Source organism: Podarcis erhardii (genome assembly GCF_964252035.2).
Source record: "Podarcis erhardii genome assembly, chromosome: 9".
NCBI classification, from domain to species: Eukaryota; Metazoa; Chordata; class Lepidosauria; order Squamata; family Lacertidae; genus Podarcis; species Podarcis erhardii.
Window position 1 is genome coordinate 68,059,040 of NC_138512.1, and position 17,397 is coordinate 68,076,436.

Here is a 17,397-nt window from a genome sequence, read left to right on the forward strand (position 1 = left end):
GTCATGCTGGCCACATGACCCGGAAGCTGTACTCCCTTGGCCAATAAAGTGAGATGAGCGCCGCAACCCCAGAGTTGGTCACAACTGGACCTAATGGTCAGGGTCCCTTTACCTTTACCTTTGGGGTGTGACCACAGCAAAACGTTTGAACAAACATGCTCAGGATTGTGTTGTAAAGTTTGGAGTTATGACCTTAACAATCTTAACAGGATCTTCCACATTTTGCATGGATATGCATGTACATCTTGCAGAAAAATGCTTGGATATGAAGAAGGGAAATGGTTGGGATTTTGATGCAACAAACAAACACACCTTACGCCATCAAGATGGCTTTCAGAAGATGAAACTGTCAGCTACTGAAGTCTTCTTCTTATCTATTGTGGCCAATGAGCTCACACAGGAAGGTCAGTTCATTCCAGGGAAAAGGGGGTAGCAAGTAAATATTAACTACCTCTCATAATTATGTTTCCTGAAAATAAAGCTGCAATTCAGTCTCCTCTTGGACATATGCACACACACACATGCATGCATATACAGATATCCACCCCCCTCCCCTAATAAACTTTTATTATCATTATAAAGAAGAACAAATTGCACATAGCCATTCACGGATGAAATGTTACTGTAATAAAGCAGCGAGGAACTTTGGTCCACGGAATTGCAAGTAAAATATTAAATGTGATATAAAGAAGCTGTTGCGAAACTATCTTGGCAGAGACAGGTGGCAGTTCCATTTCCTTTCGGTCTGTTTAGCAACAAACATTAGCAAGCAAATACAAAGAAAAGCTCATTTTAGGGAGGATCAACAGTAGTCTGCAGTGCAACAGAAGAAAAGAAAGCTTTTTTCACCTGAGAGGCCAGTGCATTGGTCAATAGTTCCTTGCATCAAGACAAGAGCAAAATAGCATCAGCTAACTCACTGTGAGCTACTGTGGTTCATTGGCTGATTTTTAAATCCACAGCAACATAGAATTGTCATTGTCAGGGATGGAAATATCTGTTGGCTTCAGGTTCTCCACATTTTATGTTTTTTCCACTTCAGTTTGCTTTTGGGGGGGGAGCCGGGGAGTGCATATGAAAATTGTACAAATTGATTGCGCGTTGAGGTCCCCAAGACACCCCCAAAGAAAAACACAATTAACATTTAATTTTTGTTTAAGGTTTTTGACATAATTTTGGCCACAACTTTATTCAAATTACAGCAATGTGAGTGGTTGCTTAGGCATTGGTAGCACTAACTGACCCCGCCCAGGGACAGCTCTGACATTCGCACCCCCCGCAAAGTCAGGAAGGGAAAGTCACCTGGGGAGAGAGACGGGACTGGGAACCATGCCTCACCTCTCCCCAGAATGCTCCCGGGGCTTGCGTGGCCCTAGCCCCTTGCCAGGGGGTTTTGGACAAAAGCATGGGGAGCCCCTGTGTTCCTTTAGCGGAAAACCCTTGAAGCAGCAGCAGCATTTTGGAAGGGCAGGCACAGCCAAATCCATACCCCTCCACCAACCAATTCCAAGACCAATGCCTAACCGCAAACCTTACAAGTTGTGATGATTTGCTACGCAGTAGGCAAAAAACCAAGTGGCACACACTAATCAGCCAAATGGGCAAAATTCTTACTGGGCTCCTGCCCCAAAGCAGACGACCCCATGACAGGCATAGCAAGGTCAAGCAAACAGCCTAAAATAAGGGAAGGGAGGGCGGGTGATCCAAAGCACACAGCGAAAAGAGGAAGTTTGTCACTGCGTGAATTGTATTTAACAAATAGGGCTGTGAATCAACAAATGGCAACATCTAGATTTCCCCAGTAACAACCCGCCCCTGCTTAAAGGATGGCCAAACCATTTGCCTAGCAGCAGTGAGGTGTCTCGTCAGCCCCGCCCGCAACCCGTGCTCTCCATGAGGGAGAACACACTTTGCACCACACAAATGTTTGTGTGCAACTGTGCATAATATAACTTTTTTTTGGCAGAGCAATATCTCTTAAAATAATGCATTTTTGTATTTGTTTTCCATGAATACGTGTAATTTTTATGTATGTTTTATTTCAGTACATGCATTTTTGCACGCATTTAATGGCCGGAGGACTGCATAGCAAAATCTGGGGAAGCGTGGATGTCGCAGAATGGGCAAAATCTGGGGAAGTGTGGATGTCGCAGAATGGAATTAAGCTGGTTTCCCTTTAAATGTGAATTGAATCAAATCCACTCCAGCCCCAACCATGGATTATATGAAGCAAGACAAGTATTGCACATAAATCTGGTGCTGTGATTTAAGCCATGTGGATTATGAATAAGATACTGCTGTGGGAATCCATGGTTTGGAGTTGGCTTGCTATGAAACTTACCAGCTCCCTATGTTCCCATGAGGAAGTTGGACTTGCAGGCTGAAGATACAGAATTGCATGACTGAATGCCTCTATCTGCATTTAGACAATTAGCATATCAAGCAGACTAGGTCTAACCTAGACCTATGCCTCACAAGCTATTTTTCTATGTGCAAGGAGATTTTGTTTTGCTATGGTCTGAACTGGTAAGGTCCAGGAACAGATTGACTACATTTACAGGGTAATAATGATAACAATAATTCAATTTGCTGGTGGACATGCAAGATAACAAAAGCATTCTGGGAAATGATATATAATGAGTTGAAAAAAATGTTTAAAATAGTGTTTGTGAAAAAAAACAACCAGAGGCTTTTTTTATTAGGAATTTTAGGTGCAGAGATTCCAAAGGAGCAGAAACGATTATTTATCTATGCAACGACAGCAGCGCGGATGCTACTGGCCCAGAGATGGAAAGAAGATGAAGTCCCGACTAGAGACAAATGATTGATGAAGATGATGGACTATGCTGAAATGGCGAGAATGACCAGGAAGATCAGAAACCAGGAAGAGAAGAACTTTAAGAAGGAATGGGGGGAAATTGCAATGTATTTAAGAGAACACTGTAAACAACTAAAAACTTTGGCAGGATTTGAGTAATGTTTGCGAAGTACTAAAAATTAAGGTAAAAATGGATTAATTAAGAAAAATAGAGAAAATAAGTGAAGCAGTTGAAGAAAGATTGAGAATGGAAACCATGGAAGGGCAGAGGGGAGTCAAAGGATAATGATGATGAAAATGATGATGATGATGATGATTATACCCTACCCATCTGGCTGGGCCTTCCCAGCCACTCTGGGCAGCTTCCAACTAAATATTAAAGTACAATAATTCATCAAACATTTAAAGCTTCCCTAAACAGGGCCGCCTTCAGATGTCTTCTAAAAGTCTGATGTTGATGTTTAATGTTTGAATTTAAATTTGCAATGTAAAACTTAATTAAAAAGATGATAATAATGATGATAATAATAATAATAAAATTTGCAAAACTGCAAACTCATCTGAAATGGCATCTCTGCAGTGTGCCGAATCTCAGTTAAAATCAAAACAAACTTAACATACAAAATCAAGCAGAATATACAAAAATGGGTCATCAGATGCAAGCAAGCTAGACCACCGTTGGAGTAAAACGCATGAGTATGAATCACAGTTGTCAGTGTTGGGGAATTAGATGACATCAGCTCTGGCAGATCTGCAACACCTTTAAGGCTACATGGTAATAAATGGTAAGCTGATCACACATTTACCTGAATATGGATTTGAAGGGAGGGTGTTTCCTTCGCCCTACTCATGTGGTGGTGGCCGTGTGAACCCTTTGCAGAGACTTGACTCTATAATGCCAGGTTGCAACACACAGCCCTTCGACGCTGTCTGCAGCAAGCAGCAGTACCAATTTAAAACTTACCTTCCTTTCATTGTGCATTAAAAGGATTTCACGGAAATGACAAGAGGCCTGGTGGCAGGGGAATAATTGTGCACCTTAAAAAGATAGGATTCCAGGTGGAAAAATCAAAGTTAGAAACGGAATTGTTAGAACCTAAGACTAAGGTATGGTACTTTCAAGAATGTATAATTTGCTGCTAAAATTGAATACACAAGATGAAACGGTCAAATCGGCTATGATAATGAGGCACCTAACCATAAGCCTGCATTTTTATCAAAGCTTCTATATATTTCAATCAAGGCTTGTATTTAAAAATGAGCTTAAAAAAGGATTTTCAAATGTTTCATGCCAGGCAGAAGAAACCTTGGCCATTCTCCTAAGACAAGAGGGCCCCATTGATTTATAGTAGAAAAACAATTCTCAAAGTCATAAAAAGGGAGAATTACATATGCTGCCCCAAGGCTGAGAAAACACCATTAGGAATGGGGTAAGATAATACTAATGTGCCTCCCAGTAAAATGAGCCAGATCTTCTTTCTAAGGTTGAAAGGCCAGGAGCAAATGGAAAGAAAAACATTTAGCTAGAAGAAAGAGAGCATTTTTGGGGAAGTCTTTTTCTAAAGCCATTCTTTCTTAAACTGAAGAGGCTTCTTTTAAAAGCTGTTTTACTGAGTTTCTTCCTTTTTACTTTGAAAAGCTTTATTCTTTTAAGAGGCTACCTATGATAAATGTATGAAATATATTAGCTTAAATATATTGGCTTAAATGTAATTATGCAAAGGATTTAAGGAATGCTAGATTCTTATTTCATATGGTTGTAAGAGTTGTATTTATCCTGAAATTAAGTCAGCCACCAGCCCCCCCCCCCTGCCAGACAGAAGACGCCATCCAAGCAGTCTTGATATATAGTTGTCAGGCATTTGTTTAGAAACATTAAATGAAGGAAATCTTTCAATGTTGATGTGAAACTCAAGATCCTTGACATCTGTTGAACATAAAAATGTAAGATTAAACATTTGTTTTAGAAGGCAATAGGGCAAGAAGGGCAAGAGGTGAGCTGGTAATTAAGATTCCATGTAAGATATATTATTACTTATATGTCATATATATAGCTCTTTGTCTCCCTTATAAGGGCAAGGAAGTGGGTGTATCTTTTGTGGGTGTATCTTTTGTGATTGGTTCTACCAAACAGCCAATAGGAATTTCAACCAGGCTGATTGGACAGAGGCAGCCACAGGAGGAGCAAAGGGGGCTGGATTAAGGGAATATAAGTGCTGGCCAGAATGGCAGGAGGCCAGGCCAGAGCTTGGTAACCATGTACCACTGTGCCTCTTATTTATTTGTCTGACAAATAAATTACTATTTTAATTTCTCTATTGCTGCGTTGAATATTTCATTCCAGCTAAGCGTTAACCACAAGCAGGGTGCTACAATAAAATGGGCACAGGACATTGGGTACAATATCATGTTTGCTGACTGGGAAAGGTTATGGACCACCGGTCTGAAATTCACGGCATGTAATGCCTTGAAAGAAAATATTATGAAAATGATATATAGGTGGTACATGACTCCAGTCAAGCTTGCAAAAATATACCATTTGTCTGATAATAAATGTTGGAAATGTAAAGAAACTGAAGGAACGTTCTTTCACCTCTGGTGGACCTGCCCTAGAGTTAAGGCTTTCTGGGAAATGATATATAACAAGTTGAAAAAGGTATTTAAGTATACCTTCCCTAAGAAACCAGAGGCCTTTCTTTTGGGCATCATCGGCCAGAGGGTGTTAAAGAAGGACCAAACATTTTTTATGTATGCAACAACAGCAGCAAGGATACTCGTCGCCAAGCACTGGAAAACCCAAGATTTGCCCACACTGGAAGAATGGCAGATGCAACTGATAGACTATATGGAGTTAGCAGAAATGACTGGCAGAATCCGAGACCTGGGAGAAGAGACTGTGGAGGAGGACTGGAAGAAATTTAATGACTATTTACAAAAATATTGTAAATTGTATGAGTGTTAAGAAAGATGTAAGATTATTAACAATATGGCACCATTAAGTTAGTTAAAAGGAATATGAAGATAAATGAAAATATAAGAAAAGATAAATTTTGGATAAATATTATGCTAAAATCAAGCTTTTAAGATTTGGGTAAAATTATCTAAAATTAGGGACACAACATTGGAAAATTATAATATAAGAATTGAAACAAGGTGATAAATTGCTGGGTAAAGCTCAAAACTTGGAACGCAGGAATGAGAGATGCGAGGAAGTCCAAAGAAGTGAAGAAAATATGGTTATTATAAAATTATATGTTATTTTGTTTGTATTTATTTATTATTGTATTAAGAAAATCTTTAATAAATATCTTTAAAAAATAATAATAATTGTGCACCTTAATTATAAACACAAAGGTGGAGACACTTTCTTCTGTGTAAACACTTCAGTACAGGGAGATGAATGCCTATTTAAAAAGGCCTACCTTCTGCTGGAAAAACGATGTCGTTCTCTGAGTGATTGCAGAAATAAAATAAAGGTAGGTACAACTGAAGCTCCCTATTAGGTAAAAAAATAATAAATAAATAGCAGTCACTTCTAATGCCTCTGGACAGAATGAAGGTAACCTAATTTCATGTTGTTTTTCAAAACAAGCTGCAATTTGGTTATAACTTTTCTCCTTGATGTCTCTCTCTCCCTCCCTCACCCCACTGCTTCCCTCTGTATCTGTAAAGCTTGCATTTCCTATCAATTCTCAACCCTTTAGGCCAAGATAACACTCCTCATATCATCACATAATCTTATTTAGCTCTGTGTGAATGAGATTTTGAAGCACTTAACTGTGGTAAAGGCTTATAGCAGATGTGCAGAAGAATTAGTGCTTTGAAGGGAAGGGCCTAAACTTAATATTGCCGTCCACAAATGTTCCACAATTTATTGAATCATATAATCATGGAATTGTAGGGTTGGAAGGAACCCAAAGGGTCATCGAGTCCAGCCCCCTGCAATGCGGGAATCACAGCTAAAGAATCGCTGAGAGATGGCCATGCAAACTCTGCTTAAAAACCTCCAAGGAAGGAGAGTCCATTACCTTCCAAGGGAGTCCATTCCACTGCCCAGCAGCTCTTACCGTCAGAAAGTTATTCCTAGTGTTTAGCTGGAATTTCCTTTCTTGCAATTTAAATCCATCAGTTCAGGACCTAATCTCTGGAACAGCAGAAAGCAAGTTTGCTCTAGGATTAACAGAAGCTGTCCCGGTTTCTGATTTGATCCTGGAATGTCCTGCTTTTCCTTGGGACTGTCAGGAGTTCAGCCTACACTTGAGTAGGACCCTGGTAGAGACACATGCCCGACTGGCATGTTCTCTCCCTCCTGTTCGATCGTTTGGGAGCTTCAAAAGCTTTCTTCAGCCCAAACATCACAGCGACCGATGCCAACTGACACCAGCACACTTAGGGATCCACAGAATTTGCGCAGTTTGTGTGACAGACCTCAGCAACTCAGCATGTTGGTTAATCTACTTTATTTACATATAAACACACACGGAGCACTGCAACATGGCTCCCTCTCTCTCTAGCATCTGACAGCAAAGAGAAGAAGAAAAACCAAAGGGCAATAGTCCCACTTCACGGAACACAGTAACGCAAACATCCTGTTTCCGTCACTTCCCACACTGTGCAATCAAAACACTTCACGTCATGTGAAAGACAACAATCCCGTGACTGCAATCATGGAGCAGGAATTCTAACAAGGACGTCGTTATTTTTATTGGAGAACCTTCTGGAGACCCACAGCCTGCAAGGCCTCAGGTGCATGACTTGCTATGCAAGCAATATATGAATCTATTAAGGGGCAGAGATAAATACTGTGTGCTTACAGACAACTCCAAGATAGCCACTAGGAACAGGCAAAGCTTGAGATGCAGGTCAGAACTGAAGAGACCAGTTCAATCAATCAATCAATCAATCAACCAGTTGTCCATTTCATTTGTATGCTGCTTTCCCACAAAAAATAAAATCATATTCAAAACAGCTTACAAGAAGCAGGTATACATTTCAAACAAACACTACAAAAAGAATTTCATAGAACTGGAAGGGACCCGAGGGTCATCTAGTCCAACCCCCTGCAATGCCGGAATCTTAACTAAAGCATCCATGACAGACAGCCATCCAACCTCTGCATGCCCACCCCAGGCATCAGCCATGCCCGATATAATGATGATGATGATGATGATGATGATGATGATAATCATCATCATCGTCATCATCATCATTTATTATTTATACCCCACCCATCTGGTTGGGATTCCCCAGCCACTCTGGGCAGCTTCCAACAGAATATTAAAATACAATAATCTATTAAACATTAAAAGATTCCCTAAACAGGGCCGCCTTCAAATGTCATCTAAAAGTCTGGTACTTCTTGTTCTCTTTGACATCTGGTGGGAGGGCGTTCCACAGGGCGGGTGCCACCACCGAGAAGGCCCTCTGCCTGATTCCCTGTAACCTCGCTTCTTGCAGCAAGGGAACCGCCAGAAGGCCCTCAGCGCTGGACCTCAGTGTCCAGGCAGAATGATGGAGGTGGAGACGCTCCTTCAGGTACTAGGTGGATGATCACATGTTTGATTCCTTTCCCTTTATCAAAAGTTCCCTGCCTGTTAAAATTTAGCACATCAGAGAGAAGGCCTCTGCCCTTTCCTCTGACGCACAAGCATTCTGACACACAATCTTTCACCAACCTTCTAAAGAGAAATAAACCAAGAGAACTGCACTTTTTCTTGAACATTTTAAGCTACGCGAAAAAGGAGACCATTATTTAAATCACTGATTGTCTTTAATTGGATAGTCCTCTAGAAATGCGTAAGAGGTTGCATTTCCTATTCCTCGTGCTTCCTTTGCAAAAGGTCAGAATGCAAAAGCAAATGGAAATGTAACATTTTAATTTTTTTTAACCTGGTTTGCATTCCATTTGACCGTTATGCTCCCAACAGAAGCACTCAGCATTATGAAATGAAAGCGGGGGAATGTGTACTTGTAGCACCCTGCTTGTGGTTAACGCTTAGCTGGAATGAAATATTCAACGCAGCAATAGAGAAATTAAAATAGTAATTTATTTGTCAGACAAATAAATGAGAGGCACAGTGGTACATGGTTACCAAGCTCTGGCCTGGCCTCCTGCCATTCTGGCCAGCACTTATATTTCCTTAATCCAGCCCCCTTGCTCCTCCTTTGGCTGCCTCTGTCCAATCAGCCTAGTTGAAATTCCTATTGGCTGTTTGCTAGAACCAATCACAAAAGATACACCCATTTCCTTTCGCCCTTTTATGGGACACAAAGAGCTATCTATAAATGACAAATAAGTAGTAATATATCTTACATGTGTCTCAACAAGGAATCTTAATTACCAGCTCACCTCTTGCCCTCCTTGCCCTATTGCCTTCCAAAACAAATGGTTAATCTTAAATTTTTATCTTGAACTTTTATCTTAAACAGATGTCAAGGATCTTGAGTTCACATCAACATTGAAAGATCTCCTTCATTTGAAGGTTTCTAAACAAAAAGGCCTGACAACCATATATCAGGAGCGCCCGATGGCGTCTCCTGTCTGGCAGGAGGCTGGGCTCATTTGCCCTTCTGGTCTCCTATTGCAATATGACTCTATGAAATAAGAATCTAGCATTTCTTAAATCCTTTGCATAATTACATTTAAGCTAATATATTTCATACATTATCATAGGTAGCCTTTTAAAAGGAAAAGAAATCTTAAAAGGATCTCAGTTTAAGAAAGAAACAGCTTTAGAAAAGACTTTCCCAAAAATGCTCTCTTTCTTCCAGCCAGACCAGTTGCTTTTCTTTTCCATTTGCTCTTGGCCTTTTTAACCTTAGGAAGAAGATATGGCTCATTTTACTGGGAGGCACATGGTATTATTTTACTATTTACCCATTCTTAATTTTATGTTTTCTCAGCCTTTTTTTATCTTCTGTAACATGCAAGGTCAGTGTCCTCGCTCTCAGCCTGTAATTCCCTTTTTTACGACTTTGAGAATTGTTTTCTGCTATAAATCAGGGGGGCCCCTTGTCTAGGAGAAAAAACATTGCCAAGGTTTTTTAGTCTTCTGCCTGGCATGAAACATTTGAAAATCTTTAAGCTCATTTTAAAATTCAGGCCCTGATCAAAATATAGAAGCTTTGATAAAAATGCAGGCTTATGATTAGATGCCTCATACTATAATAGGGAATGCTTTTCTCTGGTGAAGTCCTGCCTTTCCAAAGGGTTTGGCATGTGCCATAACACCCTCATCTAAATATCAACTTCCTGTGAAATCCTGGTTAACTTGGGCTCACAACACAGACAAGTGGTCTCGGTGAATATACCCTCAACAATCCTCAATGCATAAGTGACAAAAAGCTAACCAAACAACCAAAACAAGAGTGACCGAGCCACCTAAACAGGAGTGTTTTTCCCACAGAGGCCAGCTCCCACCCATGGCAAGCTCACCAGAGGCAGGGCAGATCTGGAAGGCGGAGGGTGAGATGACTCTTCCTCCTGTACTGCTGCTGCTGCTGGAGCCAAATGCCCCACCACTTTCCAGAGAGAGATGTAGCATAAACACTCGAGATCCACTGCAGCCTTTTTATTCTGCCTGCATCTCTCTCTGTCTGCCTTCTGCCCACTGACACTTCCCCCACAGGTCCTGGCAGCTGAGGGAGCTGGATTCCCACTTTGTACTGTCTCCATTCTTCACTGGTTTTTCGAAACATTATGGCGTACCTTGGCCAAAGAGCAGACTGATGCAGATAATAATAATAATAATAATAATAATAATAATAATAATAATAATAATATCTTTTTTTTTTTGCACTTTATTTATTTATCATTAATGTTGCAATACATATATGAAATCTTTACATATTGATTGTTGTTGTTGTTTAGTAATTTAGTCGTGTCCGACTCTTCATGACCCCATGGACCAGAGCACGCCAGGCACTCTTGTCCTCCACTGCCTCCTGCAGTTTGGTCAAACTCATGCTGGTAGCTTCGAGAACACTGTCCAACCATCTCGTCCTCTTTTGTCCACTTCTCCTTGTGCCCTCCATCTTTCCCAACATCAGGGTCTTTTCCAGGTAGTCTTCTCTTCTCATGAGGTGGCCAAAGTATTGGAGCCTCAGCTTCAGGATCTGTCCTTCCAGTGAGCACTCAGGGCTGATTTCCTTAAGAATGGATAGGTTTGATCTTCTTGCAGTCCATGGGACTCTCAAGAGTCTCCTACAGCACCATAATTCAAAAGCATCAATTCTTCGGCGATCAGCCTTCTTTATGGTCCAGCTCTCACTTCCGTACATCACTACTGGGAAAACCATAGCTTTTACTATACGGACCTTTGTTGGCAAGGTGTATGTATCAATATGTATCAATACATATTGATACATATACATTATATTCATAAATTCACATTTTCACATTTCATTATGTACCAACATTTATCCATTTCTTGTCCTCTGTCTTCCCTCCACCTGTGCGTGGCTTCCTTGTTATTATTTTGTAACTTTATTACTGAGATTGTAATTTTGTATCTTAATAATTAAACATTCAATCTTATATATCTGCTTAGCTTAACTTGACTTAACTTTGTGAAATCAGTCTATACATATCAATAAGTTCTTGTTGGAGCATCTTTTGGTCATGTATTCTTGTGCACATTCCCCTTCCTGTTTGAGGTTTTGATTAGATTGCATTCTAACTGTTGCCGTCATTTTTGCTAATTCAATCATTAAAAAAAAAATATTTTGCCAGTCTTTCAATGTTGGTTCTGATTTCCAATTTTTTGCAATACCTTTATTGTCAATGTACAACCTATGTACAATGAAATTAACTGAGCCTCCCCCCCCACAAACACTCAATCTCATTGCACTCTGTGTGCTTGTCGCACAACACACCAACCCCAAAAGTCAGTTGCACTGCATTATTTTCTGTTCAGCAGCCTAACTGTCCACGGATAGAAACATTTTTTAGCCTGTTAATATGACTGGTTATACTTCTATATCTCCTGCCCGAGGGTAGAAGATTAAAGAGGTGCTGGCCAGGGTGTGAATCGTACTTGAGCATTTTTCTCGCTCTCCTAAGGCATCGATCCCTTGCGATGTCATCTAGCAGGCTCAGGGGACGGCCCATGATATCATGTGCTGTGTTCACCACCCTCTGTAAAGACTTTCTGTCCGTGGCTGTCAGTATGAGAGACACTTTCTGTTGTGGACCTGTAGAAGGAGGTCATCAATTGTTGTTTCACATTGTTATTTCGCAAGACCCTGAGGAAAGTTGCCGCAGGTTGTGAAATTCAAGGGTTGTGAAATTCAAGGCACACACACTCCTTCCAGGTTTCTGTGAGATTTCGCAAGAGCCAAACAAAATTGTGTGACGGCCTCATGCAATCTTGCTGGAACCTGGAAACCATGGCTGATGAGCCCAGTCAGGAAGTCAGATTAGCCTCAACCAGAGCCAGGGCCTTTTCAATACTGGCTCCAGCCTGGTGGAACACTCTGCCTCATGAGACCAGGGCCCTGCAGGATCTGATTTCTTTCCGCAGGCCTGTAAGACAGAGTTGTTCCACCTGGCCTTTGGCTTGGAATCAACTTGATCCCCTCCCCCTCTTTCTTTCTTTCTTTCTTTCTTTCTTTCTTTCTTTTCACTTTCTGTGATGGAACTCCTATTTGGGGACTTCCCTGGCTTTTTTCTGGCCCACGTAGGACCAGTCTGGATAGTTAGCCTTGTTGAAGACTTGACATTTTCATCCCCAAAAAAGTTTTTGATTTGAGTTTCTACTGAAATGAGGCTGCATTTTAATGTTGTATTTTAATCTTGTTTTTTTAAGTTGTATTTTAATCAATTGTTTTTATACCTGGTGTTAGCCGCCCTGAGCCTGGTCTTAGCTGGGGAGGGTGGGGTATAAATAAAATTTATTATTATTATTTATTAAAGCCTGTCACCTCATTCAGAGACCTGGCCTAACTTTTAAGAAATTGCATTTTTGTTTCCAACCAAGCACATAAAGGAGTAACTTCAATTTGTCTGTCGAAACCTAATGCACAGTGAAATGCTTAAAAAGGACAAAACAACAACAACAACCCAAGACAGTAGTTAATTCAGCATGTAATTGAACTGAACTAATGATGAAACAGTCTCTCAGTTGCCAAAGATTACAGAAGCTGTGTTTACTGCGAATGTATAATACAGAAGTGAAAGTCAGGTCACATCATGAATAATTTCTCCCCTTACGGATATAAAAGCAGGCATGTTTATGCTAGTTAACGTTGGGGAATTTTTAGGCTGCATCCGTGCAAATCGCACACAGATACGGAATCCTTCTATGAAAACGCTGGGATATTGTCCTAGTTAAAAAGGGTAAAGGGACCCCTGACCATTAGGTCCAGTAGTGACCGACTCTGGGGTTGTGGCGCTCATCTTGCTTTATTGGCCGAGGGAGCTGGCATACAGCTTCCAGGTCATGTGGCCGGCATGACTAAGCCGCTTCTGGTGAATCAGAGCAGCACACGGATATGCCATTTACCTTCCCGCCGGAGCGGTACCTATTTATCTACTTGCACTTTGACATGCTTTCGAACTGCTAGGTTGGCAGGAGCAGCGACCGAGCAATGGGAGCTCACCCCTTTGCAGGGATTCAAACCACTGACCTTCTGATCGGCAAGTCCTAGGCTCTGTGGTTTAACCCACAGCGCCACCCGCATCCCTATTGTCCTAGTTAGAGCAAAGTTATTCTTATGGCAATCTACTCTCGATTGTGGGGAAGAGGCCGTCATTGGAATTCTACTCAATATTGATCCAGAGCAGATTCCAACATATAGTTAGCAGAGTAAAAACTGAAATACGTTGCAGGGTCCCCCCAAAATAGACCAGAGGCAATTGTATTTCATCCAGTAGAGCTTTACTACTACTGAAGGCAAATGAGCATCATGGTCACAAATCCAATACATTCAGGATTGGCCCTGTCCATAAGAAATCCAGTTGCAGCAGACTTAACTTAAACTTACACTAAGACTAAACACTATATACAGAACACCACATCAGAAGGAAGAGAGATAGAAAGAGAATGTGAAACTCAGGCTCCTTCTGGCCTCTTATTATAGTCAGTAAGACCTTGAAGAAGAGATAACAGAACCAGTTTAAGGCAGCTGTACTCAGCTTCTCTCATGGAATAACCCAAACATCACGAACCTGCTGCTTGTTTATTTCACATGGAGAAGCTTCCAGAACCCTCTTGAATTAATTAGAATAGGAAATATCTCTACACATCAGATCAATACCTTCTGTACTAAGAAATGCAAACTGACAGAGGCAACATGCATTTATATTCACCACAGTACAGATGTGTTATGGAGAGCCAGCGTGGTGTAGCGGTTAAGAGTGGTGGACTCGTAATCTAGTGAACCGGGTTATCTTCCTCCACATGCAGCTGCTGGGTGACCTTGGGCCAGTCACACTTCTTTGAAGTCTCTCAGCCCCACTCACTTCACAGAGTGTTTGTTGTGGGGAAGGAAGGGAAAGGAGATTGTTAGCAGCTTTGAGACTCCTTAAGGGGAGTGAAAGGTGAGATATCAAGTCCAAACTCCTCCTCCTCTTCTTCTTCATTGTCATCTTCTTTGATGGTCTCCTCCTTCAGGGGAAGGTGTGACTCAGTCTCCTTACAGTAGCAGAGAAGGGCAGAACTACAGGGTTTACCTCCAGAAATGGTTCAACCTGCTTGGGCTTCTCACTTTATATTATGCCAAACCTCTGAAATGCAAACCGGAAATTCAGTCTGGAATTCACTTCCTCGCAGTCCTCTTCCTTCACAGGTGGCTAGTCTGTCCAGCCACCTTCCTCTTCCTGCTAGGTCTGGTGTTGCTTCCGGTAGGTGAGAGGACGGAGGGGCAACTTGTGAGGTGGGGAGGAGGAGCGTAGTGCCAAAAAACCTGCGAGGTGGCTGACTCAAGTGGCACCTCTGCAAGCAGGTGGTGACAGGACTGAAGGGGGGAAATGGGACATCCCAGGATCCATTCAGAAGCTGGAATGGCTTCTGTAATTCCAGGATGTCCTACTTTAAGTTGAGGTATATGCTCTTATGCTCAGGCCCTGATTGTGGGCTTTTCACAGGCATCCGGCTGGCCACTGTGAGAGCAGGATGCTGGACTAGTTGGGACACTGGTTCAGCCTCTCCTTATCTCCTTAAGCCCTTGTTCTGGTTTATGCAGTGCCGGATTTACGCATAAGCTAAATAATAATAATAATAATTTATTATTTGTACCCCGCCCATCTGGCTGGGTCTCCCCAGCCACTCTGGGCGGCTTCCAACAAAGATTAAAAATACATTAAAATGTCACACTTTAAAAACTTCCCTGAACAGGGCTGCCATCAGATGTCTTCTAAATGTCAGGTAGTTGTTTATCTCTTTGACATCTGATGGGAGGGTGTTCCACAGGGCGGGCGCCACTACCAAGAAGGCCCTCTGCCTGGTTCCTTGTAGCTTTGCTTCTTGCAATGAGGGAACCGCCAGAAGGCCCTCGGTGCTGAACCTCAGTATCCAGGCAGAACGATGGGGGTGTAGATGCTACTTCAGGTATACTGGACCAAGGCCGCTTACGGCTTTAAAGGTCAACACCAACACTTTGAATTGTGTTCAGAAACGTACTGGGAAATGTACTAAACTAGCTATAGCTTAGGATCCCACCCTCTTGGCTCCCCCCCAAAAAAACTGGATGTACATTTCCAAAATATAAGATAAAAAAACAAATAAAATAAAACCTACATACAGCAACAGTGTTTTGGGTTGTGTAGGCTACTATGATATAAGTAATGGGCCCCGCCTGCTAGCTGCTCCCTAAAAGATCACTGGTTTGCTCATTTCTATCATTTCACTACTAATATATTTCTTAATTGTATTTCAGTTCAACAATTACTTTGATAAAATACACATTTTGTTATGTACAAATGGCTTTAGATACTTATTAGGTCCATAAATTACCATATAGCATGTATTCAACACAAAAGACAGCGACGATTTGTTGTTGACAAAGGACAGCTGGACGTATAAAGGGCCCCATTACCTTCAGTAGCTTAGGGCCTCATCAAACCTAAATCCAGCCCTGGATTTGAGACAGTCCAACTTCAAATGAAATCAGCCATTGTCAGAGCTCAGATTATTTATGGAACCTGGAAGTAACCTCGCTGAATATTGATGTAGATTAGTCCAGTAGTAGCCATTGTCTTGTTTCTGGCACTGGTTAATTAATATAGAATTCCTTCCTCATCCTTGATGTTGTAGAGTCCCCAAGTATCAGATCGCTCCTCCTCAAAGGATCCAAAAGGAATAATTTTCCCAGCAGCAGATCTCAGAAATTAATCTGGGTCATTTGTTTCTAAATGCTATTATTAGGTTGGAGAGGCTCTGTGACAAATTCAGGAAGGGAGCTCATTTTTGTAAATAATCTTTTAGTGCTTTGTGCCTTCTGTTGCTGTTACGAAAGGCTGTTGGTTTATAATGTCGTTGTAAACACTGGGACATTTCTGGATTATTATTTTTTGCCAGTGGTTGCTAATAACTAATCATGATTCCCGAGTAGTTAATGAAAGTACAATTCTGCAGCATTTTGTGCTAATGTTCTGTTGTGGATCAGAAGGCATTCAACCCACCAGACCTGTTTCCAGGGCAAAGTCACTCTGTGGCTGACTTTATTTTGTGCAGTCTGGTCATAAGTCCTATGGATAGGGAGATAATTAAATAATAATAATTTTAATTGTTTAAATAATTTTAATGCATATTATTTGTATAAGAAAATGCTTGATATATTTCTTAGCTAATTTGACATGTGAACATATGTCATTTGTTCTGTACATTTCAATTTCCTCTTGTTACCACTAAGGATGGATGGATCTGTGTGTTTCAGTTTTCTCTCTTTCTTATTTTCCCCATTTTAATTCCAGTCTTCCACATTTCTCGTGGAAATTCAGCAGCATTTTCCTGCATATTCCTCCCAATAAACACATTTTTGTATGCAATTTTTCAGATACATGCATTTAAATGCACGCCCTCTCTTAGTATATGCATCTTTGTACACATTACTTGGTGTAAGAACAATGTTGCAAAATTCGGAGATGTGCGGATTTCAAAAGATGGTTGCATTTTGCTTCTTGTAGTGTTTTGGAAAGTGCAGATTAGGTAGGTTCACCTTTAAAGGTGAACTGAATCAGATTTATCCTCCACTCCCAGACTCTCCCATTGTCCCTATTTTCCAGGGACATCCCTGATTTAGAGAAGTCGTCCCAGTTTTTTATTTGATCCCAGAATGTCCCACTTTTCCTTAGGATGTCCCTATTTTCATCAGAGAAATATTGGAGGGTATGGAGTTATCCAATCCCCAAACCATCTGAAGGCAGTCCTGTATAGGGAAGTTTTAAAATGTTAAATATTCTATTATGTTGGCAGCTGCCCAGAATGGCTGGGGCAACCCAGTCAGATGGATGGGGTATAAATGGTAAAATTGTTATTGTTGAATAGAATGTCCCTGTCTTCATCAGAAAAATGATGGAAGTTCATGTATGAGATCCCCAATACAAGGGGGATAAGTAACTTTAGAAGACATCTGAAGGC